Below are 14,552 nucleotides of genomic sequence, written 5' to 3'. Positions count from 1 at the left end.
CCAGAAAAGTGCAGCAAAGGCAGCTAAGGAAAAAAGTGTTTGCTAATGGTACGAGGCCAAGTGCTCCTGCTGTGGCCCTTTTCAGGAAGCACATAGACAAAATTTGCAGCTCATTGTTCCTAACAGGATTGCATATGCATGTTTTGTACATTTATCCCAGGACATATATTGAAATGGGCTTGGTGCTTTGCTCATCTGCATCAGTTTATGATGCGAAGAATCCCAAAGGCACTCCAGCAGATGGGTCTAAGCGTGCCCATGCCAGAAAATCAGCATGTGAAATAAGTTTGAATAAGACAACTAGATAATTTGAAGGCCAATACAAGCCTCTTGATATCCCCTGCTCAATTAGTTTTGAAAGTAAAAGCTGCTGCTAGGATGTGCTCTGTTTAAGGCACCTCATGCAATTCAACCAATTCCAGCACTCCCAAGGTTTTCTGCAGCACAGAAAGATCTTGTCAATAAACTCTTCAGCTAAACTGAACTATGTTCAGTTAATTCAGTCACACAACATCTGTGTAACTTAGGCAATTTAGTCAGCTTTTAGCAATTGCTGGATATTTTCTGGTTTTTGACTTGGCTTTTTATGTCTACCTCTGGTTGCCAGAATGTATGAGCCTTGATGAAAAAAAGTGTTAAAAATTTACCTTAAGAGAGAGTTTAAGTACCAGGTGGGTTTTCTGAAGAATCTAAAACCATCTAAGTGACAACCAAGAAAGTTATCACTTAGAAATGAATAAACAACTTACCCCCCAGCTACAGAAAATAATCTTTAGCTGTGACAATTTTGTCTTCCTTTTTTTTTTAATGGGAAGTGTTAGTTCAAAATTTTCTATTATAAAAATGTTTCTCATCCCAAAAAACCTTTAACTTAGCTGTAGATTTTGCTTGAAGGAAACATATGCATATATTTGTATAATTTCAGTTGATTATATTAAGATCTTGATTTCATTGCAGGGGGTTAGAATTAGATGAGTTTTAAAAGCCCCTTTCAATTCAAATTATTCTATGATTCTGCATAGTCTTCTTTTTTTTTTTAAAGAAGATATTTATCTGGAAATATAAGAAAGCTGGAACTACTATCGGTTCCCTTTTGCAGTAACAGTAAAGTTTGCACTTGTACCCTGTCACAAGTCTGAAGGTTTTCAGGAGAGAGGAAAAGCATATTCTCTTGGCATTGGTGGCAATACCTATAAATCATGCCTCATATCTGATTTTAATAAAAGAATTTCATTACCAGTTTATTCTTTTAAGGCACCATTAATTTTTTTTCCAGTGAATTGCCTATTACTCACGTTAAGTCATTACATTTTTCAGGAAAAATCTATTTATAAGTAGTCATGAAGCAAACTAATTGAAACATAATTAAAAAGAGACCAGAATCTTAAATAAATCACAGATACTTTCTTCATGGATTAAGCACATGAAGCAGGCAATGCTTCTTACAGAACTTTTCCAAATAGTCCTGTATTTCCATTTTACCCTGGACATTGACTCCTGAAGCCATGTCATCCTCTGAGGAAAAGTAGTATTTCAGTTCTGCTTGGAGGCAAGAGGAGAGTCCCTCTCTACTGCAGTTGGTGCTGGCCCCTGGCCACTGTGGAGGTGTCTGCAGCCCCTTGCCAGCCTCAGGCAGTGCCAGTGGGGGCTTTGGCCAGGCACTAGCTCACACAAGTCACTGCACAATTTTAGCATGCAATGTTAAAAGCCTCCCACCCTTGGTTTTCATCTGGTTGTCATCTGCTTCAAACAATTTGAAATGGCAGAGTTCCTTGAGATGGACTGTGGATAAGAGAGCTCCTCCAGCCCTGGGACAGGCTCTGTGCCATGGTGGCACAGGGTCGGCTCCCGGCGGCACCCTGGGGCTGGCACGGCCCGCAGGAGGAGCAGTGATTTAGGGACATGATACTGGGAATGACTGATTCCCAGACATGAAGGCTGGGAAAGTCCCTCCCTGCAGACACAGTCCTGGGATCCTGCTCTCCTCACAGAGGCTTCTTGGACTGTGCAGCCCTACCTTCCCATTCCGAGCACAGCCCTGCCAAGGTCTGCCTGCCCACTGCTTTGGCAGTGCAAGGACTGGTATTTAGTATTGTCTAGAATAAACACAAAAAATACATTGTAGTTAGTAAGAAATGTAAATTTTGAGCTAATTAATATGCAAACTGATTATTATTTTTACTGAATATATTAACTAATAAATGTAGTATTTTCAGCATTTTTCTTTATTTGTTGCATTTCCCAATATTTTCATTGCCTGTACATATTGCCTGAATGCTTAAATATTTCAAACAGGGCTAGCTTTTTTAAACCAGCTAGTACCAAAGCCCATCTGTATCTTCCTCACCTGCTGCTTTTCAGGGATGCTGAGCTGTGACAGCACCCATTAACTTCAGGCCTAAATGTGTTGGTACTGTCCAACATGTTGTGTGTATCTCTCAAATGTCTGTAGAGAAAAACCTTTCCATAAATGACATGGTGATGCTGCCTTACCAGCTGCTTACTCCAGAGCTGGCACTGAGTCCCTGGACACCAGATCTGCTGCTGCTGCAGCCCTGCCCCTGCAGAACAGCTGTGTGAAGATTACATGGGGCACTGTGCAGGAGCTGAAGAGTGACATGGTCATAGCATCACCTCACTCCAGTGTAAGTGAATTTCTTAACCATGTCCCTTCTAAGGCTTGCATGAGTAAGATCAAAAAGGCAGAAATAATTGTAGCATGTGTTCAAAATGCCACTGTCATCTAGAATGCCCTATATCTCCAGCTGTTCTATTATTTTGTGTTCCTTATAAACTTGAACAACATTGTGGCTTTCCTTTCCACTTCAGATTGTCCCTGCTCAGCAGCACAGCTCCTCTGTACAGCTGCATGTGCTGCACCCCTTCCACAGCACACAGCATGGGGTGCTCCTGGCAGAAGCTCAGGCACAACAGGGACAGTGGAGACCAGATGAAGGCAGCTGAAACCCTACCTAAACACCAGCGCTTACTGATTGACTCTGAAAATGAGGAGGTACTTGGCAGGCAGGCAGGCAGGCAGGCAGGCAGGCAGGCAGGCAGGCAGGAAAGGCTTAGAGACAGAACTTGAGCCTTTGTGTTCTCAGGATCCTCAAACCATTAGAAGCAAGTCAATCTATGATGTCACTGTACAGAGGTCTTAGGAACAGAGCCCATTTTCAGAATCCCTGTGGGGAAAAAAACCCTGCAAGCTTTAGAGGAGGCTATTAATTCTCAAATGTCTCTGAGAAATTGAAAAATGAGCAGGTAGACCGAATAATCTCTTCACTTTGTCAAAGCAACCTCTTATTTTCCTGTGATGCCTTGGGATTGCTTCACACCACAGACAACATCCTTAAAAACCTTCAAATTCAAGTCACCTTGTGACTCAGAGGAAGATCATACTTGCACTTTGCATCAGCAAGCTTATTAGTGGAGCAATATTCAGGTAATGGAGTGGATTTGGGGATTAGCAGTGTAGAAGTACCACTATTTTAACATTTCTATTGCTCAGAATGGATGTTAACAATGCATGTTCAGCTTTTCATTCTGAGCTCATTCAGAGCATCCAGTAACTGAAAAAGAAAATCTTCCACTGTGAAAGATGTACATTTGTCAATGCTGAATTAGAAGCTGGCAATAACAACATTAGGAGCTGTTTGGTTTTGGGTTTTTAAAATTCCATTCTATCTTCTATCTGATTAATTTACTACCTGAAAAAATGTCAAAATGAAATTTTCTGGACTGGAAAAACTCCTCCCATTGCAATACTAAATGGTAGTAATGACATATCTTCTTCAGTGGAATAACATTCTCTTACATGTTACAAGCATAAATGGAATTATAAAGGCTTAATGAGGATGAGGACAAGCACATGAAAATCAAAATGTCATTCAATCATTGGTTATTTAACAAACATAGGCATATATCTCAATGGCTTTAGTGAAATAATTTGAATTTATATTAATACAGACATTAGAATTGGAATCTAATTCTCCAGTGGTCATTTGTTTGGGCTATTTTCTGTTAGTCATTTGTTTGGGCTTTTCTATCCTGATTTGCCTTCATTATACTAAGTAAATTACAACCAGAAATCCACACATCAATAGCATTGCATTAAAATGACAAAAGCCAATGTACTGCATCTAAATTGGTAGTGGCATTAGAAGAACCAAATAATATTAAAATACAAATTCACATTTAATACTTCCTTTTTAGAGTAGAAAAGCAGAGCAGGATCATTGTTGAAGGATAGAATGTAAGAAAATAGTGCAGAAGGTAGTCTCACACCTGAGGAGTTGCAGCTGTGCTAATCACGAAAGATTAGGAGCAGCCCTGCCCTTAATAGGCCACAGCTGTGTCCAATAAGACGAGTGCTACAAAGGAGTGGCTTAGCTGGCTGTGAAGAGAGTTGCGGTTTGTTGGCCATGCTGTGAGGGAGAAGGCGTCAGTGCTGTGAGGAGCTGCATGTGAGAAATCACTGAGGAGGTATGGGAGCTTTTGCAATAAGATGACAACAGATCATCTTTTGCAAAACATGCTACTGATATCAGGCACAGGCCTAAAGTCACATGCAGACAGAAATGATGAAAGCATGAAGGTCTCAATAAGGATGAAAAGACCATTCCCATCTACATTACACTCATCCCTTCAGCAACCACATGGATTGCTTCCTTCTCCCCTTTTTCCCATTCTCCCTTTCTCCCATCATTGCATATCTGCCCAGCTAGGGGGTCTCCAATGAACAAAATCCAACTTTGCCCTGGGTGCCATCAGTTAAGCCCCAGTGAGGTTTTCACAGCCACAGATTTTGGATCACCACTGCCAAAGATCCACTGGCTTCTCTCTTTTCCTGGAAGCACATGGAGCTTCTCTAAGCCATGCAGATCAAGGGAAGAACAGCACATTTCTCTGCATCAAGTAAAGGTGCTCTTGGTTATTCAATGCATCTTCTCCAAGAGGGATTCTTTTTCCCAGTCTTTTGCAACACTGATAATGAAGGAGCCTGTCACATCTGGCTTCTGGCTGACCTCAACATTACATGCTGTCCTAGAGGGTTGTACCTTTTTTTGGGTAGCAATGTGTTGTTTTTTTCACTTGGGATTTATCATCTATTAGAAGATGGCAACAGTTAAGAAGAATATTCTGTAGGAAATTTTTTCTTGCCTTGGCATAAGAGGCCAGCATGACATTTTGTGAGATGAATTATATTGCTTTTTCACATTTATTGAAAAATCACCTTGCTCCATCAAATAAGGTAGTGTTTACTTATTCCCATTTAAAAAATCCATGCTGTAGGATATCCTGTAAGTGCTCTAAATGCCATTGACAAGAATTTAAAAGCACAATTAAAAAGATCTGTCAAAAAAAAACCCACCAGCAGCAGAACTTTTCATACCTGTTCAAACTTTCAGCTAGATTAATTCCTCTTTCTTAGGCATGCTTTGATCTTTCTCTGCATTAGTCCACCAAACTGCCCAATAATTTCTGAGCATGTTTTGCTTTCTCCCTGTCTTATAAGATAATAATTTAGAATTCTTCAAGGAAAAAGAGTGCCTGTTTAGGCACTCACAATGAAAAGGGATGCTATCAAGGCCTCAGGCATGTCTTGCATGACTGCTTAAATTCACTTTTTGGTTTTGCAGTCTCCAAACTTCCTCCAGCTCTTCAGACAATGATAATCATTCTGACATGTGATTTCAAGAACTTGTTTTTTTACCTTGATCAAAAGAGATGTCCAGGTTAAATGTGACTTTTTTATCTACTTAAATCTGTTTTCTAAACTGGCATTGGTATTGTTTATCATATCAAGGTAGGCTCTCTGGGTGGGATTCAGTTGCCAGATGGATTTCTAGTGCCATTTTAGATATTTTAGGGTTTTACACCTAGTTGTTGTTCTAGACACTTCGGGTTTTGCTGTCATGACTGCTATTTGGTAGCTAAACCAACACCAGAAGTCTGTATTTAGATACCTAAATGATTCATTCTGTCCTTTCCTCTAACATCATCTTTAGAGATGTTTGAACATCACTGTGAAGCTATTTTAACCCTGTATATTTGTATGATTGTTCTCTTTCTTCACTGTTCAGTATTGATCCACTTGATTTTCAGCATGCCTCTCTGTGAAGGGTAAAAAACTGGTTAGAGTTCTCAGTGGAACTCTGAGTGGAGAATGGTTACAATTTCCCTGCCTTATAAAATATATTCTTCTTAACAATATTAAAGCACCGGACACCTTTCATTAAATACATGATTTATTATTAAACACCATAAAATCTATATAAAATAACTTTTATATGTAAGAAGCTTGAAACAATCATACTTAACCATCTACCTAAATATGAGTATTTCTGCAAGTTTCTACAGAAATTTATTTTCTGAAACCTCAATTATTCCATCAAATTACATCTCCTGCTTCTAGAGAAACATCACCTAAAATGTAGAAATCAAAGATAGTGGCTTATTTTTATATTGCAGTTTTTTTCCAGGTTGCGATTTTATAAATAAATTCCTAAAATTTATAAAGACTGAGAACAACAGCAACATCATCAAACAATATTCAGATAACCTCATGGCCTCATGATCAGCTTTATTTAACAGCATTTTTCCACAATAGCAGATGAATTTATTTTAAATGAAGAATGGATAGACATTACACAGCATAGAGTGGCAGAAGAGAATAATGTAACTACTTGCATACCTCTACTTTCTAGTTGTGAAGAACTATTTGCAAAGTTAAATTCAACATCTGTAAGTAAAGCTATTTTCTCCAGTAATTGGGGTTGGAATGGACCCTGCAGACAGAAGTTAAATCAAGCTGCTGTTTTGCTGCAGCCAAAGACACAAACAGCATGAATTGGAATGTGCAGGCATTTGGCGTTACCTCCAGACTCAAAGAAAATTGAGTGTTTGCATTTCCAGAAATGGATAAATCATCTTGCAACACTTGCATGAAAGTGAATGCATGTTTAAATGTTCACCAATATTTATGATGCATCATCATCTATAACAAACTACTTTCACAATTCATACTTTCTAAAAGTAATTTAAATATTTTCTTACATATTTCTGCCCAAAATAATCTGTAAGATGCTTGCATGTTTTCAATATATCTAGATTAAATCACCATTTGTACATACATATAGAAAATTTCAGATCAAGCTTCGATATAGCCTGGGTAGTAAGTAAGTTTTATGTGGTGCTGACCCATCAATATATATTCATAATTCAAAGTGATAATTTTATGGTTTTGTTATGGGAAAAAAAAAAGCTGAAGTTGTAAGCAGAAAAAAATATTGTTAAACTGAAATGCAATTTAGTATAAGAATATACATTGAAAGAAGAAAGAAAATGTAATTTCTAGGCTCATATCCAAAAGGCACCATAAACACATAAGTAGAGTGAGACTATACATATGCTGGCAACTATACATATGTTTTAACACCTTGTCTAATTGGCAACCTCCATTATTTAATGTTCACATCTTCAAAATGGCATCTCTGCCCCTACAAAATCCATTCACTCATTTTTGTTGCAATAGCAAATAATGCAAATTTATAGTCACATGTGACTTTGTGAGGGTATTGATCACTTCCTTATTTAGCTGCATCTATGCTCTCCAGAATAAGAATCAAATATGAATAAATATATATACAGACAGAGCAAAGTAGTCAGGTAATTTCTCCCTTTCACCCACCCACCCATCTTTTTAGAGGGGGATATGGATGATGAGGTGATGATGAACACAAACCCTACACTTGCCCTGAGGATTTACAAACTCAACAGTGGAACAACAGGCAATGAGTAGGACACAAGTCATTGGTCAACAAAATACATTCACTACTGCAAAACAGTGAAACTGCTGTTTCTTGTGCATCATTCTAGATTCTAGAGGAACTGCCACATACCCATTTCATTGAATCACAGAATCACAGAATGAATCATAGAATGTTAAAGGGTTGCAAATGGCCTTGAAGATCATCTAGCCCCAGCACCCCCTGCCATAGACAGGGACACCTCCCACTAGATCAGGCTGCTCAAGGCTTTTTCCAACCTGTCTTTCAACAGTGACAGGATTGGGGCACCCACATCTCTGGGCAACCTGTTCCCAGAAAGGTGTCTGACCACCTTCAAAGTAAAACATTTGTTCCTGAAACTAACCTAGATTTCCCCTCTTTCAGTTTGTAACCAATACTCCTTGTCCTGTCACTCCAGTTCCAAAGAAAGGGTCCTTCCACAGCAACCCTGCAAGTCCCCTTTAGATACTGGAAGGTGCTGTGAGGTCCCCACACAACCTTTTCTTCTCCAGGCTGAACAGACACAACTTTCTCAGCCTGTCTTCATAGTGGAGGTGCTCCAGTGCTCTAATCAGCTTTGTGGCCATCCTCTGGACTTACTCCAAGAGTTCCATCTCCTTATGTTGGGGACACCAGAACTGTATGCAGTACTCCAAGTGAGGTTTCACAAAAAGACCTGGTCTCTTCTTCAAAGCGATGCTTCAGATATTGGCTCAAAATAGACTAAGTTCAGCAAAAATCTGCTGTGTAGTGGTGGCTCGTAGAGGTGAAAACATTCTCTTTTCTTTGCTGTAAAGTCATATTCCACATATGAGGGAAGCATGGAGAAGCAGAGAGGAGAGCAACAAAGAAAATCAATGAGCCATGAGGAAGAGAAGACAAGCTATGAAAGAAAGTGAAGCTGCCTCACTCCAGATCAGCCATGGGGTTTGGGGATTCTTACTGACAAGGAGGCAGACAGCATTTTTAAAATGAGATTTTTACCATAATCCCCTGAAAATTAATTATAACTACCCAATTATGGTGGGATTGATCTAAGCACATCTGTCTACAATGAGAATGACAGTGTGTGACAGAGCAGTCACAGTCCGTTAGGTGCACCATTCACCCAGTTCTGAAGTAAGTGCCTACACTTGGTCATCCTTAACTCTGCTGACTGTGTTGGTCTTCTCAGTTACAACCATCATCAAGACAGCTGATTCAAAGTAGAAGTCTGTGTCCCAGCTCCACATTTAGTCAGATGACTGCCAAATCTGACTCCACTGGATCCAGATCATTGTTGATGTTGAGTAGTAGAGCAAGTCAGGGAAAAATCTGCAGTTAAAAATACAGTCAGAAAATTTCAGCAGGAAACAGAAGACAGTCTTAGCTGTCTGCACAGAATGAAGATGCCCAAGTAGGTAGGAACTTTTGGAGGCCACAGAACATCTTGCACTAATCCATACACTACATTTCACGGGTTTTAACATGCTAAATAAATACAATGTAATTTTCAACCTTGTATAATATTAGAAATAAATTTAGATTTTTCTCCTGAACACTCTTGGTGCTTTAAGTACATTTCCTAAATTTAGACTTTGCCATAGATTTTTGTGTTTATTAAGTGATTTAAAGAATAGCATTAGTGCAGAGTAAAGAAGTATCTTCATGATAACCTAAATATCAGAGTCATAATCTTTTCTCCTTCTGCTCCAACTTCTGGTCAGTTTGGGGAGTGATTCACTTTAAGTCGAGATGTTGCCTCATGCTGAAATCTTACCATCCTTTACTCACATTGAATCAGTTAACTCCTGCTCCTATGGGAGACATATGTTCCCTCTGCCTTTGGGTTTCACACTTGCAGAGCTTCTGGCTGCTTGTTTCTTCTCCAACATAAAAAAAGAAAAAAAAGTATCATTTCAGTTTAGCTGTGAGTTGCAATATGATTCCAAGATCTCAAAATCATTAAAACATAAATAAAATTGTTACAGAAAATGATGAGGAAGGAAAAGGAAAAGACAGAATTGTAGCAAGGCACAAAACCGCTGAATTTTAATTCAGGATATAAAAACACCCTCTTAGATTGGAAGTCATTAAAAAAGTCTCAGCAGACAAGAAGAATATGTGGATATATATGGATATAGAAGGTTATATCTGTTCTGAGACAAGCTGAATAAAATCTTTCATGGTCACAGGTCCCCTTTGACTTCTCCTATCATCCCCAAAAATAGTGATTTTAACGCTATTGGTTTAAAAGTATCACCAGAAAATCAGATGAAGAAGCAGATCAGTTGTTAAAAAGTGACAATATTTCTGAAAGATTGAAAGGCAATGTGATTTATATAGTCTTCATACACTTTGTATTTCAAAACTTCAGAATACAGGCAGAAAACTCAGTCTCCAGTTTTACCATGTTTTATTACTGTCTAATGCTCAGGTAGCAAAATGGGGGAGTGCAATGTAAATGAACAGATAGCTAAACTCCTATTATGTGCCCCAAAACACAGTGATGCTCCTCTCCTTCTTTCCTCCTCTAATGTTATCATTACAATTTTATGCGGTGGAAAGAATCCCTCATTCAGAATACACAGAATTGTATCTTTATCTACTTGTCATTATCCTTTCTTGTTATCTTTTCTTAAAGGAAATAGAATTTTTCTAAACTAAAAAAAATTAATAAAACTAATCATAAATGTTTAAAATATTTTTTCTCTAGTCTGACTTCATATTTATATACCCATGTTAGAAGCTCTTTATTAATCCTTTGGAAGTATAACCATTGGTATTTTTTTCCCTGCAGGATTATGTCTTTGAACATGAAGAAACTGTTAGTCCCCCTGTTAATTTTTCATTTTCCACATTAATTAAAAACTTGTCCAGATGGCACTGCACAAATATCTTCCATGCAGATTTCTGGCTTTGAAATGCAGCTACCCACCTCAAAAAACATCATTTCCTTCTGTTTGGGAAAATAGCTCTCCATGTTTCATTTTATGTATAATATTGTGCGAGGGAGAATGTGTCACCTGGAGTAAAAGGAGTGGAAAATCATTTCCAAATCTCCCACTCTCCATGAAAAACTCCTCATAGCTGTTTGTGAGTACCTTTGTGTGTATACATGCATGGATGCCTCAGAAGTAAGATCAACCAAAGAACTCCTATTACCTCACTATAATGTGTACATATAATTCTCAACCAGGTGGTTAATAAGAACAAAAACCAGTAGCATCGATGTATTTGACATCTCTTGAAGCAAATGATTAAACCAAGCTTAATCCCCTCCCAAGAAGTGCCAGAAAACCACATTAGGTCTGACCTACCCAATCATGAGGACTCTGAGAAAATGTACAATTAAATCTTTATTCACGGAAAGACAACACAGTAATACATTTAGCACGCAGTAAGAAAAAATCCTCCTTCCTTGTTCATCCACCACCAGATGCCCATTGTCCAGGAGAAGCTCTCTATCTGCAGGGATCTCTTTGCACACACAAGCTGCCTGCTCAGCCTGATCAGGCACTGCCCTGATCAACCCCTAGGGACCCCCCAGGGGTGCCTGGACTGCTACAGTTCTTTGCTAGGCTCCTCCACATCAACACTCCTGTTCTGATTCTATTCAAGGAGGTTTCACACCAAGGCATTTCTCACCAGACACTCAGCTACATGTCCCTGTCTCACACTGAAATAAACCCCATTGCAAGGAAGAGAGCTTTCAAGGCTCTGTAATGGAGGCCTTTTTGCGCAGGAACCAGATCTTTAGAACCACAAACTAAAAATTATCTTCGTCTTTTCAAGAGCCAACCTTCCTGCAAAACCCAACCTGTCTGTGCTGGCTCCCCAGACACTGCCAGAGGAACACGGTAATTAGAAAATGTGAACTAAGGTCTCTATCATTTTGCTTTCTGCTTTTCACCAACTGTGGGATAGAGACATCTTTGTTTTCCTGAATGGATGATAGATAGATGTGTGTATGTATTTATTACAAAAAATATTGATTTCCCGTAAATAATGTATTAGGAGCTCTTCAACTGCTCAAGTAAGTGCCTTCCTTTTTTTCATACTGCGCCTGCAGTCCTGCCTGCATGTCACAGATTTTACTATCATTGCAGTTCTGTTGCATGCATAACATTGTAACCAGATAAAAATGACTCTGATGTGTCAAGAACAGAAAAGTGTAAAACATTTTCTTTAGCAGCATGTGACTCTCTAAGACTTCTGTTTGTGAAGGAGCCAACACAGTGTGCTGTCACCATTTGAATATATGGCTTCAAAACCCACTGCAATTAAAAGCTTTCAGAGAGCTGGTTTAATATAGAGCATGACATCACATTTCCTTCCATAAATAAAACCAAAACCATGACATCAGGGCTTATTTTTTACTATCGATCCCAGATACCTCTCTTAAGCTCAGCCTTAAGAAGAATGGTCCTCCTTCTTCCTAGGCAATCAAAGGAGGACAGCAAGTAGAACCTCCTTAGGAATCTGAACAGTGCCTACGTGACAAGAAAAAGAATGTTAAAAGCCTTAACCACATCTGATGAATTAAGTGTTTATTGCTCTGTGGGTGTTTGGACTGCAATGCCTGCCCTGGACATCAATAGAGGTCTTGTTTAAAAACCTCTAGTTGCATTCTCAAAATTCAGGGGACAGGCTGGACTTTAAAGGTTTGACTGTTTAAAAAGATCAAATATTTTTCCTTCCAGTTTCAGTCTTGGAAAGTAAACAGGATCAAATCACTGGATGTCAGAGAGGAAAATACATAGATGGTCTAGCTCATTCATGTGGCCCTGTAGAAGGATTGCTTCTTGCAGATTATTTTGTAGCACTTCGTTCACTGTTTTTCAGTATTGTAGAAGAAATGTTGCCTTTGGAAGAGTCTGGTAGACCTGTCAAGGCCTGTATTACTGTGATTAGTCTTACCTTTCCCATTTGGTTTATCTACCCCAGGTGTTAGTGTGTTGTATTCCACAAGGGTTTTTTACAACTCCTTGCAGACACTGTTCTAGAAGGAACCTCAACATTATTAGCTGAGGAAGGACAATAAGAAATCCTGGCCTGTTTAAAGCTGATTGCAAAAATGCTACAGTGATTGTGATGGGACCAGGACTAGACACATGGGGAAGGCTTTCCTCCACACATGAATTCAGCATGACAGTCAGGTTAAGGGACTGTGGAAGAGAGGAAGAGAAGGAGGAGAGCTCTGCCTTGAACTCTCTCAAATATGGGCTGCTGTGGCTGCTTATTTAGCTACAAATATCACCACCAGCAATCTGCATGGACCTTAGCTCTCCTTCAAAACCCCACTGATACACCTTCCTGGCATATGTCTGATGCTATGATTTATGAGCTTAAAATAGTTCTACATCTCTGTTCCCTCATACCAGTGGTTCTCCTCTTAGGTATGAAGAAAAGAACTGGGTTTCCTCTGAAGTCACTGCTTGCCCTTTGCTGTTGGCTAAAACAGGTGAAATGAGGAACAAAGCTCAAGGACCAATTCTTTCATCTTAATTTTGGTGCCTTGATTTTGGTTCTGTGTTGCCTGGATTGTAACAAATTACACAAGTTTCCCATGTTTCAGTTTCTTTGCCTTTAAAATGGGAATACTGATTTCAGTTTTTTAATGTACTTTCTAGTATGTGGACATAAAGCACTGCCAAGAGAAGGTGGTTTTACTATTTTTTTGCCTTTAGTCTTTTTGATACAGGTAAATTCCATAAATTATCAGCATTACCTCTCTAATGTGAACACATCTTTGATGTTTCTGTTGAAGAAACTCTTTAATGCATGCTGATAATATAGAATCCCTGTGTACTATTCCTGATAATTTCTATAAAACCTCATTCTGTCACCAGCAATATATATATTACTGAAGACCGTGTGTCCTTGCCTTGTCAGAAACTGCAGCCTTCACTTTCTTCTTTCACCCATAGTTTTATGTGTACTGCAACAGCTAAGAGTAATTTTTGTTTCCAGATTCAGATAACTGCCCCCCCCACCTTTATGGGTCAAGCTATTATTTTCTCATATTATGCTGCAGTGCCCTTTTATTTCTGCACTATTCTCTATCCTTTAAATCCCTTGCTTAAAATCTCCTTGGTGATTTATTTCTCTCCTAAGCAGCCTCTGATTTTCACCTGGGCTTCCCTCCAGGGTAGTCTATTATCTCACTTTCCCTTTACATCCCTTCATTCTATAATTAGTATTTTTAGGTCTTTCTGTACAGAATCACAGGTGGACTAAATTTCCCAGATCTAATGTGTGATTACTCTAGGTGATTCTGTCTTTCCATGCAAGTGTGCAGGAAAGTGAAGAGAATAACCATCCAGGAAAACACCTGAAAAAGGCAATGACAGCAGTCAGTCACGTGCATGACACCTGGCACTCAGCAGCAACAGAGGGTTCAGGGCTGTAGTCTTCAATTTGTGGGCTGACCTAGGGAGAAACATGTCCTTTATGTCTCAGGTATGACCACAGTGGGAAATGAATGATAACTTTGGTTCTCACAACATGGTGACAGCACAGTGCTGGTACTTCCCCATCAGTGGGCAGAAGAAACCAGGGGGGACACGTGGCAATCCCAAGGCCATAGCAAGGAGGAGCTGTTTGGGCTCTGTCAAGGCTCCAGATCACACAGCTCAGTGCTCAGCATTCTAGGGGCACACAGGGAGGCAGAAGGTGCCTCCTGCACCCCAGTGTCCAAAGCTTAGGCACTCTCAGTGGCATCCAGGTACCTGGCACTCAGCAGTCAGTCTGTTCTGGGCACAGCAGGGCCAGCTTGGC

This window comes from Camarhynchus parvulus, chromosome 2, assembly GCF_901933205.1.
Source record: "Camarhynchus parvulus chromosome 2, STF_HiC, whole genome shotgun sequence".
Taxonomy (NCBI): Eukaryota; Metazoa; Chordata; class Aves; order Passeriformes; family Thraupidae; genus Camarhynchus; species Camarhynchus parvulus.
The sequence above is the reverse complement of the archived record's forward strand: the minus strand, read 5'-3'. Positions refer to the sequence as shown.